Source organism: Scomber japonicus, chromosome 9, assembly GCF_027409825.1.
Source record: "Scomber japonicus isolate fScoJap1 chromosome 9, fScoJap1.pri, whole genome shotgun sequence".
Taxonomy (NCBI): domain Eukaryota; kingdom Metazoa; phylum Chordata; class Actinopteri; order Scombriformes; family Scombridae; genus Scomber; species Scomber japonicus.
The window spans coordinates 17,881,754-17,894,900 of record NC_070586.1 but is presented as its reverse complement, the minus strand read 5'-3'; positions in this window follow the sequence as shown (position 1 = coordinate 17,894,900).

Sequence of the window (13,147 nt, the reverse complement as noted above, 5' to 3'; positions counted from 1 at the left end):
ATGAAGCCAAACCATTAGATATACAGTCATTTGGGAACATCTGAAGCTACACTACAAAAAATGTCCAAGGTAATGTCCACAGTAATATCTCAGGTGGACCACTAACACCAGATAAACTCTTTAAAGTGGTAAAACAGATGCCATATAAGAAATTACCCACGTCCCAAAGTGTCTTCCCTGAATTCTACAAATTTTGGGACATAAAGTCCCCTCTATTTTACAGACTGACAGCACAAATAAAACATATAACCCTTTCACACAAAAATATAGCTATTTATATTGTTTATATTAAAACCATAGAAAAACCTAACACAACCCTCCAGCTGCCACCCTCTGTTTAGGAAGGACTCTGAGTTCAAAAACATCATAATCATTGCTTAGGAATTGCTTACTTTAGAAATAATTAGTCATGCATCTTGTGATGTTCACAGAATATTTCATATTTTTTCTTCGATAACAGACTCAAACTGAAACGATAATCATATCAGTGATTGTCATTTTAGCATTGGATAAAATCAGGTCAGATCACAGAGGTTACTTTCCACTCTTTGTATGCAATACAAAGAAATAAAATGAATAGGAATTTATATCACAAGTTCAAATGAAAAACTGCTTATATCCGATCTCCCTAGCTACTTTCCTCATGCGCTCTTTATGTTGTAACCGTAGGAAGCGCACCACAAACGGCCAAAGCGGGCCTCTGCGCTGGTTATTCTGGTTAAAACATCCACCAGCTTTTCTTCGACGGCAGAAATGCCTCTCTGTGTCTCCGACAAATCCTTCTGGATATCAGCAAAATTTGTCTTTTGGTCTTTAGCTAGTTGCCGGAGAAACCCCATAATCTCTGTGTTAGATGGCGTCTCAGCTCCACCCGTGCTGCCGTCGACGCCAACAAGAGAGGCCTGGCCGGCCGTGGCCCTTGTATCATACGGGTGCTGTCGGGCAGAATTGACGTTATCGGTTGTCTCTGGCATTATTTCGCTTGTTGGGAGTGTTACAAAATCGAGAATCTAGAAACCAACAGTTATCTCCAAAAAAGTGGCGATGCTACTGGCGCTCGTTTCTCAGGCAGCCATCTTCCTTGACGTCACTCAACATAAGCCTTATATTCACTTACCTGTGTGTGATTCTTGTGTAATTGAAAGTGAAAGTTTATTTTATCTTATTTTTGGCACTTATTTGGAGGGAGGGGGATGTGCATGCATCTATTTTCAAAAAAGGATCAAGCAAAATGATCCATAAATGCTCATTTAAGCTGCAATTGATGTATTGTTATTGTTCTCTAATCTACTCCTGAAGTGGTTTGTGTGTGTGTGTGTGTGTGTGTGTGTGTGTGTGTGTGTGTGTGTGTGTGTGTGTGTGTGTGTGTGTGTGTGTGTGCACACGTGCGCATCTGACATCTGTTGCATTCTAGGTCAAAGTTGGAAAAACCTCTGGTTCAACCCCGACAGATGACTGATGGAGTCCAATCAGAGTCTTTATTTGAAGAAAGGTATATGGGTCTGTGTATTTGGGGCACACAGCACTGGACTCATATGTAACCTTGACTCTTTAGACCAGACTTCCCCATTCCTTTGCTATGTAGTCCCCTACACTGACACACCCCACATTTCACTGGTGGGGAACAAAATGCCTTTGGAAATGGTTTCAGGGTTTGAGGCTTGACTGTGAGTTGATTTTAATTGAGTACAAATATGTGCGTGTTTGATGTATGTGGGTGTATGCACTTGTAACTTTCTATCCATGGGTGTCATTATCACATTAAAATGATGTACTCCAGCTCTGTAACCTGCATGCTGTTAAATAATGTATTAAACAGTCCATTGATATATTAATCTGTGGCATAATATTTGCATTGTATCGTTGTCTTGTAGGTTAATTACTGAATTGCAAGGTACAAAGGTGAAAATTTTGCTAATGGTTGAAAATAAAAAAGATTTCCCCAAAGGTAAATCATGAAAAGTACTATGGAACCACTTAATTTACAACACTGCAAACAATGCAATATAAAATTGTATAAATCATACAATTCTGCTTTAAGAACAATTCATTCACAGCTTTGCTCAACACACTCCACCACAGGTGCAAAAGTGTTCAATCTTATGACAATATATGTCAGAGAGAAAATTTAGCTTTTGTTCTCGTTGGGTGATGGCCCAGTGATACGTGTACTCTTGGTGAGCTTTCAGATATATTTGCAAATAACATGGTAATCTCCCCTGGAAGGGCCAAACATGCCAGTGTTTGCTTGCTTATTCCACATAAAAGAACAGCTCACTCATTCGCTCTCATACACAAGCAAAGGCAAACATTCCCTTTATTGTGTAGACTTCTCTCTTTCTCTTTCTTTTATTTTTCCCCCTTCCTCTCTGAGCCCAGGAAGGGCGCACTCATACACTCACCCCGGAACAAGCCTGGAGGTCTTCAGACCACACACAGAGCAGTGCGAGGATCTCTCTGTGACTCTTTCTTTTCCCTTTTTCTCCTTCCTTCCTTTCCTCCCTCCCTACCTCCTATCTTATTCCCACTGTTTTATCCAGTCACTCTTTATGTATCACTCCTTCTGTCACTTTCTGGTCCTCTATCTCCTTCCACATTTCACCCTTCCTCTGCCCAGCCTGACTGAGGCAGTTTAGAGGCCATGTGCCCACTGTTGCATGTCTCTATCACCACTCTTGCACTGTGTTCTCCCCCTATGTTTGTTTGAACATGCTGATGTGAACTGTAGAGAGGATGGTCATTTAGTAAGATATTTGTGCCTGTGAGACCACCCAGCCAGCCAGGGCAACGGACATGGGGAGTTTAGGCTTTATTTTTCAACGCCTCCGCTGTTCCCAGGGCCTCAGAGCTGAATGAGATTAATCCCTCTCTGTCACAGTATGTGTGATTATGACACTGGATCGTAGTCAGTTGTGTAACATCCAGGTGAAAGACAGGATGTGCTAACAGAGTCTGTCTTCATATTGATTAAGCAGGAAGAAGGAAAGAAAAGTGTGAGTTATATGAGATAGGATTGGTTAAAGCAATTCCCTCTAGTGCCTTAGGATGAAAAGTCAAGGTAGAAAAAAATGACCTAAGCTCCTTGAGAATTTCAAGGGCAGTGAACCTTAAGGGGTAGGCTACCTATGCCCCCAAGGGTGGTTACGTCTGCAGTTGCCAGGGGACACATGGAAAATTCAACTAATTTGAATAAACTAACATTAGGAATATTAAAAAAACATTAATTTCAAAAAACATGTGTATGTGTATGTGTGTGTGTGTGTGTGTGTGTGTGTGTGTGTGTGTGTGTGATTGTATATATTGTATTTATTCTATTTTTTAAAATAACAGATAAATGATTGAAACAGTTAGTTGAAAGTAATGAATAAAAGAGATAGGCTCTAAATTTAGGCTGATGGATAAACAATTGGAATTACTAGCTGTAAGTATGTAAATGTTTGAAATAGGTGGTTACAAATAATGTTACTAGTAGGCTAAACAAGGACAAAAAGTGGAAATGCATTTTGCTAAATGTAGCTAATGAATGAAGCTAAAGTAGCTAGCTAAAAGGATGGGATAAATAGTTGAGATTGTTAGTTAAAAGCAATTAAACAATTACAACAAATATGTAGCTAATCTAAATGAAAAAAGTCCAACTTCTGCCACTCCAAGTTCATCAATCAAGTTCAACTCAGTTCAATTGTATAAAAAATAGTACAATATCTACTTTTAGTGTTACATCCAAAAATCTATTCAAAAGAAGATACTGTATGTGGAAGATGTTGAGAAATGGGTACTCATTTGGTAGGACAGTGGGATACATCAGAGGATCCCAACAAAGGCTGGGCGTCACTGACAGATTCCTTCATTTCAACAGTATCTCTGATGCTACTTTACAATCCACAGTCAGTTCTCACACAAGGACAACCACAAACCACTTGAAGATAGAGCTCCAGTGCCACAATGAGTAGGAATACATAAGTTAATTGTTATCACATATCAAAGTGGTGAGATATTGTCTTTTTTTTTTGCTAGAGGAAAGAGTTCATTAAGGCTTCTTTGAGGAAGTATAAAGGCATAAATAACTTGACTCAGTTGGTCTGACATGGTAGCTGATACTGTGGATAAGGAGGACTGAGCATCGTGTTGGGTGGCACCATGTGTGAGCTGGCGATTTACAGTCTCTCTGGACCACACACAGACAGAGAGAGAGGGAGGGATGGACGAAGGGAGGGAGGATATGGAGAACTGAAGAAAAATGGAGAAGGGAGAGGGAGGTGGAATGAGAGAGACAGGGGAGTCATGGGGAACTGCTGATATAGACACTGGGCATTGTGACTGTAGGTCAGGATAATAACTTGTGCCTGTGTGGGTGTGCATAGGTGTAGGTGCTCATAATCAAGGCCCTTATTCCAGCTAAATTATATTTAATTTTCTCAGACAGGCCTAAACTTTCTGACCTAATTTATTTGATGTGCATCATTAGCATATAGGGCTCTGTTTTGTTGTTTTTTTAAAGTTGAGAACTAACATGTAATTTGTTTCGAATTATTTCAAACAAAACACAACTAGGCTCAACTCTACATTGTAGAATTGATGTTGTTCTGTTCATTTTCTGTGCCCTGGTGCCTCACTTGATTTTGAATTGAACTTGAAATTAACGTTACTATAAGGGAAAGTCAGTGGCCTTACTATCATTTACAATTTCTTCCATCTCCAAGATGCTTCCTCACATTTCTTGTGATTTAGTGTCATTGTTGCCAGTTCACATTGGTTTGCCAGTTTTCTGATTTTTGCATTAGCAAAGAGAGCAACAATAGCTCAGATAAAAACAGCCTATTGCTAATGACATACGTGCTGGGTGTTTACTTTTTCAACTGAACATGTTGACATAAAATATCAACAGTACTCAAATGAAATAAGTTGCAGCAGATCAAATAATCTGAATGGACCCAATGACTGAAAGTCAAAAAGTCTTGTGAATTGGATGTTTACATTTTTGTAAAAAGATACGTAGCTGAACAGCAACCACTGACATCAGTTGTGGGGTCATGTAGGCTACTATAAATAATGCCAGAACTGGAGTATAGCAGAACAAAAAAGTGTACAGAAGCAAAAGGTATGTAATAGATGTAATAGATCAATATTCAGCATGAACCCTGAATTAAAACATGCAGCTACATCAATTTAGAAGCCCTAGTTCTATAAACTGAATGTATGGTTGTATTTTCCCAATAGTGTGTTTTGACAGGCCACACTACACACTGCAATACCGCCAATAGATTATATTGTGCAGTATCAAAGTAATAACATAATGGAAAATGGAAAAATGGACCAAAATGCCAATAAACACAGATTTGTATATCCTTCAAGTTAGATCCTCTGTGCCTCGTGGGGCCTTTCTCTGTGACTCACTGTTAAAGTTTTCCAGCTCAGACTTGTGTATAAGGGGGAGTACAGTGCAGCAATGAAGGAGAAAGCAATGTGTGCTAAATGGTCCATAAGCATGGCTTGGCCTGGCCCTCTAAGCCCCTCTGGACCCCATATGGTGAATGTGTGTGCACTACATGCATGGACGCATGGCCTAACCCTCAGCAGGACTGCTCCCCGTTGGATAACATCCCATAAAACACAGACACACATATCCAAATACACACAAATACACACACACACACACACACACACACACACACACACACACACACACACACACACACACACACACACAGGTATGAAGAGCATCAAGCATACCAGTTGTAAAAAAAAAAAAAAAAAAAAAAGAGAGAGAAAAGCTCTATATATATTTCAACAATATACTGTATGTGACATCTATCAGCATATTGTCAGGTTTTTCTATCCTGGTTTCTGGGTTTTTTCTTAATAGAGATCGCAACTGGGGTTAAAATGTACACATGCAAAAACACACCTGTGCACAACAATCATACACATGCTTTCTTGCTATCTACACATTCACCCACACACACACACACACACACACACACATACACACACACACACAAGTGCCCCATTCAACTTTTATCTCCCCTCACTCAAAACAACCCCTGCAAACAAAATCCTTGCAAACTAGACAGCAATGTACCCTTTTCTCCACATCTCCCCTGTAGGAGCTGAACTACTACAGACACCACGTTGTACTCCCCCAATCCTGATTGTGAAGTGGGGAGTGGAGGGGAACATAATTGCATGCTTAAACGCCTGAGAAACGGACGTTCAGTTTTGCTGAGTTGGTGCTTTTTGTGTGGCCTCATTGTTGGGACGTGCAGTCATGCAGCTCTTTGAGTCCCTGTCGGTGTTCGTGTTGGGTTAGGGGTGGTTCAGAAGAGTGGCAGAAGGGGAAATATTGTCTAACAGCCAGATATTTCAATCCAAGACCAAGCACTTTGTGCCTATCCACCATGCCTGTTAGGAGGAGGCTGGCTGTATCCAGAATGGAGTAAAACAGAGAGAAATCAGAGGCTCTTTCTGTTGCATTTCTGTTCCATGCTCTAACACTTATGTTGTCAGCCATTTAATCAGCTGTTATGAAGGGCCTGTGGAGCCTTTGATAAAAAGGCACAAACTACACAACACAAGGATACACACATCGTATGCACATACACATGCATGCACAGATGCCACAGTCAGTTACACTTTCTGGTTGATGTGCTTAGTATGGCCCAAGTAGACAAACAAAAGGCTCCTCTATGGGGTTGCAGTGTAATGAGAGGCAGTTTGATTGTAAATATGTTGCTCTACAGAGTTTTCCATCTCACTGCAGGACAAAAAAGACAAGCCATCAAATTCGGGTCATCAGAGGCTTCTACGTTGTAACTCAACTCACTGAGCAGAATCAGTTGTGTCATCATGGCTGCTGTGGCCCCAAAGTGGTCTACAGAGGCAGCAATATTCTCCAATCACAGGTGATAGTTACATTAATAATAGTGACAGACATGAGCCCTATGACAATCATGTCACAGGGCTATGTGACATATAGAGATAATTCAGACATCAATACTTTCAGGTTATCTTTAAAGTATACCTTATGTGTAACTGAGTGCACATAGAACAAGTGATAGAAAGAGATGTGGGGGATGAGACAAACTGGTTCAAGTTTAACGCTGCTTGGAAGAGATTCAAAGTTTACACAACTTAAAGCATTGGAGCATTTTTATTGTCTGCAGTCTTGCTGAATAGGCACTATTTGCAGCAGCTATAAATTTCACTTAATGTCTCTTGAATTGGAGAGGATGATAAATTACATGACTTTAAGACAGTGTTTGGCTCTTACTAATTATTAATCTTCCAGCACTAGTGAAAGGGAATGCAGTCGGAATGATCCAGGTGTCAATGTGTTGGGTGTGGCTTGTACTTCATTGGACCTGAAATGGCCTGATTTTTTAATAGAGATATGATGTGAAGAGATTATTGCCTTAAAAGGTTTATAGATGCTCATTAAATTGTAAGAAATAGTGGGAAATGCCATTTAAATCTACATCATGTATCAAAATTAATGTCATGCCAGGATGAAACCTCAAATTTACCAAAAACTGGAATAAACCAAAAGCAGTTAGTCCTATAAAGGGAATATTGGTGGATAAATTAGATAAAAAATTAAAGAACCACCACATTCCTTTTTTTTTTGTAACTTCACTTCAAAATCGTCACACTTCATCAAATCCAATTTAGTACAGCGACTACTGTAGTTGAGTCAGGTGGCGAGAGATGAAAGGAGGTAAAAGAAGCCAAAAAATCATAACTGATATAATTCAGTCCTTTTGATTAAAAAACATGAGGGATATGTTGATTTTAGACATGTGACATCATATTTTTCCAACTGTTTTCCATTTCTTTAAGTGAAGACACACTCAAACTCACACTCACACCATGAATGAATTATTAAAAAACAAATGAAGTGGATAGGAAAGTAACTGAATGGGTAAGCCAGAGAAGACAAATGAGAAAAAAAAGGAAACATGAATTATCAACCTAATTTTCCATCTCTGCAATCAATGCTTATGAAGCTGAAACTGTCATTTTTGGCATGGTTGTAAATTGCTTTTGGCCCGTGGCGCACTCTCTGGCTCAAGAGAGAGGTGGTGGAAGACAGATGGAGTGTTTCCGAAGCTCCTGAGAACAGGACAAGACCTTCATTCAGGTCTTCCTCTCCAACCACTGATTATGACCAACAACAGAAGTTTGGTAAAAGTACGGTCCAACACGATGTTTTATTCAAATCAAACCTTGATTCAGCCAAATTAATCTGATTGAGATGAAAGCTTTAGCTGCAGGAAACACCTACTCCAGAGAAGAAGTTTGTTTAAATCAATGCACGTAGGTTTCAGGAAAGCCAGGAAGGAAATTCCATCGCTGATGCAAGAAAAAGCACCTTCCTGACCTGATTAGAATAAATTATAAAAACTTCCTTTCACTCTTTAGAGATTATGTATAAAATGTGATGACGTTCATTCAAAAATGATAACGCTCATAAAGCTTTTATGTACACTGTCTTTTATATTACATTACTAAATAGCAGTGGTTGAAATGAAATGACATGAACATTTATTTACTCAACTCTGTCCTATAAAGTGGCAAAAGTGTTTTATTGGTTTATTTTGTTAGATCAATTAATTGATTTTATTAATTAAAAACAACAGAGGAAAAAAAGAGTATAGTTTTATTTAAATTCTGGGTCTGTTTTTTTTTTTAATTTATAAGGCAGAGCCTAAAGTTTTGTGTCACTTCATTGATCAAAAATCAAGAATGCTATACATTTTAATAACATGCTTCACATTATTTATTCTCTTTTAAAACCAAAGCTCTATTAGCCCACTTGACACAGTCACTCAACATGTATGAAAATGACTGTTGATGAGAACTTCTTTTTTGCAGCCAATGATCTATTTATCCCAACTCTATCTGCTTGAGTGAAAATGTAAGTAAATGAAGCCAGGGAAGGCCCTTGCGGTTCAGTGAGAGAACAAGTGTGTGTGAGATCTTGTGCAGTATGTAAACCCTTTGACATCAGTGTTTGGGCTTTCTTTATGAGAACATCTGCGGCAGCTGCCCTATAAATTCCCAGTGTTGAGAAAACATGAACAAAAAGTTCCATTTTTGTATGGCAGTGTACCATGGCGAGAAGCGAACCTAGTCGTGCCTCATCTGGAGCACTACGGTCAACGTTTAGGGAAAGTCAAATCGGGGATGGAGAACTGAGACACAGTGTTACTGTGTGTTTACAATTCTGTTCTACATAGCAACAGACAAGCTTAAAGTAAGCTTATTCATGGCTATCATATCAACCCCGGAGGACAGACAAACATATCTCTTCTCTTCGATTTTATTGCATTTGTAAAGACCACCAAGTCTACGGTCTTTCATGTGTGCTCACAAAACTCCTTCTTTGCTTTCACCCTCTGTCAAGACTTGATTCTCGGATTATTCTCTTAACGACTGAAAAATACAGTATAATATGATAGACGCTCTTGATCCTCTCCAAAAATAAATAAATAAATAATTTAAAAAAAAAAATGTATTAGTTCTGTTACAATATTCACACTCTACAATTTTTTACCAAAGTTTTTTTAAACATCATATGCACACATATTGATTAACAGCCAATGCAATTCAATGACAACATTTAAGGCTCAAAAGGGCATTATTTGTTATTTGCCCAGGTTACAAATGTACAATTAAATTCTTGTAATAAGACTAACCTGGTAGCTGATATAGAAAATAAACAGCTGAATGAAAGGCTGAATGACTGCATTGTATACCACTGAATACATAAATGAACAATATAAAAATAAATACAAAAACTTAAAAGTATTTTTTATAACAGTACTATGTGTGAAAAACATAAACATGAAAACATAGTAACATGCAAATATGCAAATGGTACCAGTATTGTAACCATTCACCATTTCACATTTTATATTATTGGAAAAAATGTAGTTGACTGCTCATTAGATTTTATTTCATTTTTTAAAGATTAAGGCAAGGCAAGGCAAATGTATTTATATAGCACATTTCATACCCTAAAGGTAACCCAAATCGCTTTATGGAGTACACAAGCAAAAGCACAAAAAACAACTACAAAAAAACAACAACAAAAAATCATAAAAAAACAATAAAATAAACATGCAAAAGCATACAAAATGAGAACAATAAAAAACAATAAAACAAACAATCAAAAGCACACAATAAAAACAATAAAGCAAACAAGAAAAATAAAATAAAATTAGTTAGGTATGTCTTTAGTGCTCTTCTGGCAGTTTGTTCCACATTTGAGCAGCATGGAAACTATACGCAGCTTCACCATGCTTGGTTTTGACTCTCAGTAATCCAGAACCAATGACCTGGGAGGTCTGCAGGGTTCGCATGGGGTCAGGAGATCTGATATGTATGTAGGGCCCAAACCGATCAGTGATTAATGAACAAGTGGCAGTATTTTCAAGTTGATTCTCTGAGAAACTGGTAACCAGTGTAGTGATCTGAGAAAGGGAATCATATGGCGAGGTTTTTGGTCATTGTTACGACCCTGACTGCAGCACTCTGGATCGAATTAATCTGTCTGAACATTGTCTTAGACAGATATGTGAACAGTTCAATGCAGTGGTCCAGCCTGCTAGAGATCAAAGCATGTGTAGGGTGGTAGAAGGCTAATTTTGTTTTTGATTTAATGTTACTATTGAAATTAAGGTCTGAATCCAGGATATTTTTTTTACTCTTCAAGTATATATATTTTTTCCATTGGCCCCAAAAACAATGATTTCAGCAACTCATTTGTGTAATCCACCATAACAGGGAGTCTATTGAACTGTACTTGTCTAGTGATGCAGCTATATAGGCCTATATTTGTGTGTCATCTATGTATGATCAGAAACCTTACAACTTTGAATAATTTCAGCTAACTGGAGCATATAAAGATGAAATACAGAGGTCCATGAATCAACCCTTGAAACGCTCCACACAATCCAGACTGGAAAATGTCAAGGTAATTATTTCATGCTAGAAACGTGTTGAGTTGTGGCTTAATTACTGCAGGTTTCACAGCTTTGGGAAAGATCCCTGAAAACTGAACTGTTTACTATCAGCCCACCCAGCCCCCCTTTATTTTTATTTTTTTTAACTATGGCAGCATGTGGAGGGTTTGAGATGTTAAACAATTTCTCAGACATGAAAATGGGTCATGGGTGAAAAAGGTGAGAAGGATACGACCCCTCTAGGGAGGTTAGGGCTTGAAATCATCAATCTGATGCATTTTGAGAGGAAATTCAAGCAGAACTACAACCCGACCCCCGATAAGCGGCAGAAGACGGACGGAGGACAGTACAGTTTGATGAAAATGCAAAGATTAAAAGAAACATGTTCAATGTAAATTTCTGCTTGAAAACCACATCTTTATCCCATTTATATGGAAATGGTTAAATACATACACACACGCACACACACACACTTGTATGTGCACCAACACAACAGACAACTAGTTTACTAGTGCACAAGTGTGGATGTAGTAGTTGTTGGAAACTCCTGTACTTGCCCAGGATTCACACTGACTGATAAATTCAACACCAGACTCTCAGCACATGCAGTGTGTGTGTATGTGTGTGTATTATCAAAACAGTCTACACTCAGATATGCAGAAACACTTCAAAGAATAGCAAACAACCTGTTTTTAAAATCTCCACAATATCAAACATCCCAACAACAAATGTTTTCATAAAAAAACACAATGCACATTAACACACACACACACACACACACACACACACACACACACACACACACACACACACATTAGAGTAGTTCCCTTATGCAGTGACCTTTTTCCTAGCAAACTCCTCCACAGCATCGCTAAAGTCCAGGTCTTTGACAGGTTCAGACTCTATTTCCAGTAATGATAAAAGGACTTCAGGCTCATTTTTGATTTTCCCCAAATGAGAAAATGAGCGCTCCCCCTCACAGTTTGTCACCGGCAACGTGAGGAACATCCTCAAAGCCACATAAACATTAGGGAAGACTAACTGCAGGCCAAACTTCAATCTGGTTTCAGCATGTTTGAGGGTGACTTGTCTGTTTCAGCCAACATGAAGGACCGGAACTGCAGACACGTAAAACACGCTGTTCCGCCTACGGGACGGACCGGAAGTTGGGAGGTAGCCACAAGTTCTTCTGAATGTTTTAAACACCAACCCTTAAACATATATATTCATGCCGCCCATTGTTAGAAAGCTTAGATTGTCCTGATTCATTCAAGATCACTCACGACTTATATGGTTGCTCACAGCCGTAATAGTATTAGCGGTTAGCTCGGCTAGCCACTCAGCTAAAGTAAGAATAGCTATAATGCTACATACCTTCAAAGTCTTCCCTTTATCCACAACGATCATCTTACGACTCAGGACTTCCTGTACAGCTCGCCAAGTATCCATTCTTGAGAAATATTAAATCAGTTTCCATAAAACCGGAATACTTTCCTCAATATGTCCATGTATTTAGTCCAACACGTTACGCGATAACACAAATAACAAACCATATACGGTCCGTTTACGTCATTTCCTGACTCACGCATGCGTCTGTGGGACACGTGACTGTTTCATACGACACCACACACCAGCCAATCAGTACTTAGGATGAGGCAGCACATGTATCCGAGGAGGTGTATTAATCGTCTATCTATGGTATTAACGGGTATTAATGAGGTCTACTCACTACTCACAAGAAAAAAAAAACACCAAGTGACGGAGGCCTCTAGGTATTTTTTCTCTTCCCAATTCAAGGCTCCCGTATACCTCCAAATCACAATCACTTGCCGCTTGACACCCCCCCACACCAAAAAAAAAAAAAAAAAAATCCTCATCGGACCTGCATGATTCACGTAGGTCATCTATTTTGGTTTCAAAACGGCGAATTTCGCCGAAAGGTGACTGATTTTCATGTCTGATTTCTTCAAGAGTTGTGGTGAGGTTTATGACATAGAAATGAATATTTTTTACTAGATTAGTTCTAGTTGGTTTCTGTTCTTTAATTCAAGTGAGGAAACACTGATAGCTTGCCTAATCTTTTAAATTTGTGCTGTGAAAAAATAAGCAAAGTCATTACACACTTTGTAGAATGAAATTCAGGTGGTATTGCTACTTGTGGGTCAGAAAGTTTATATACAGTAGCA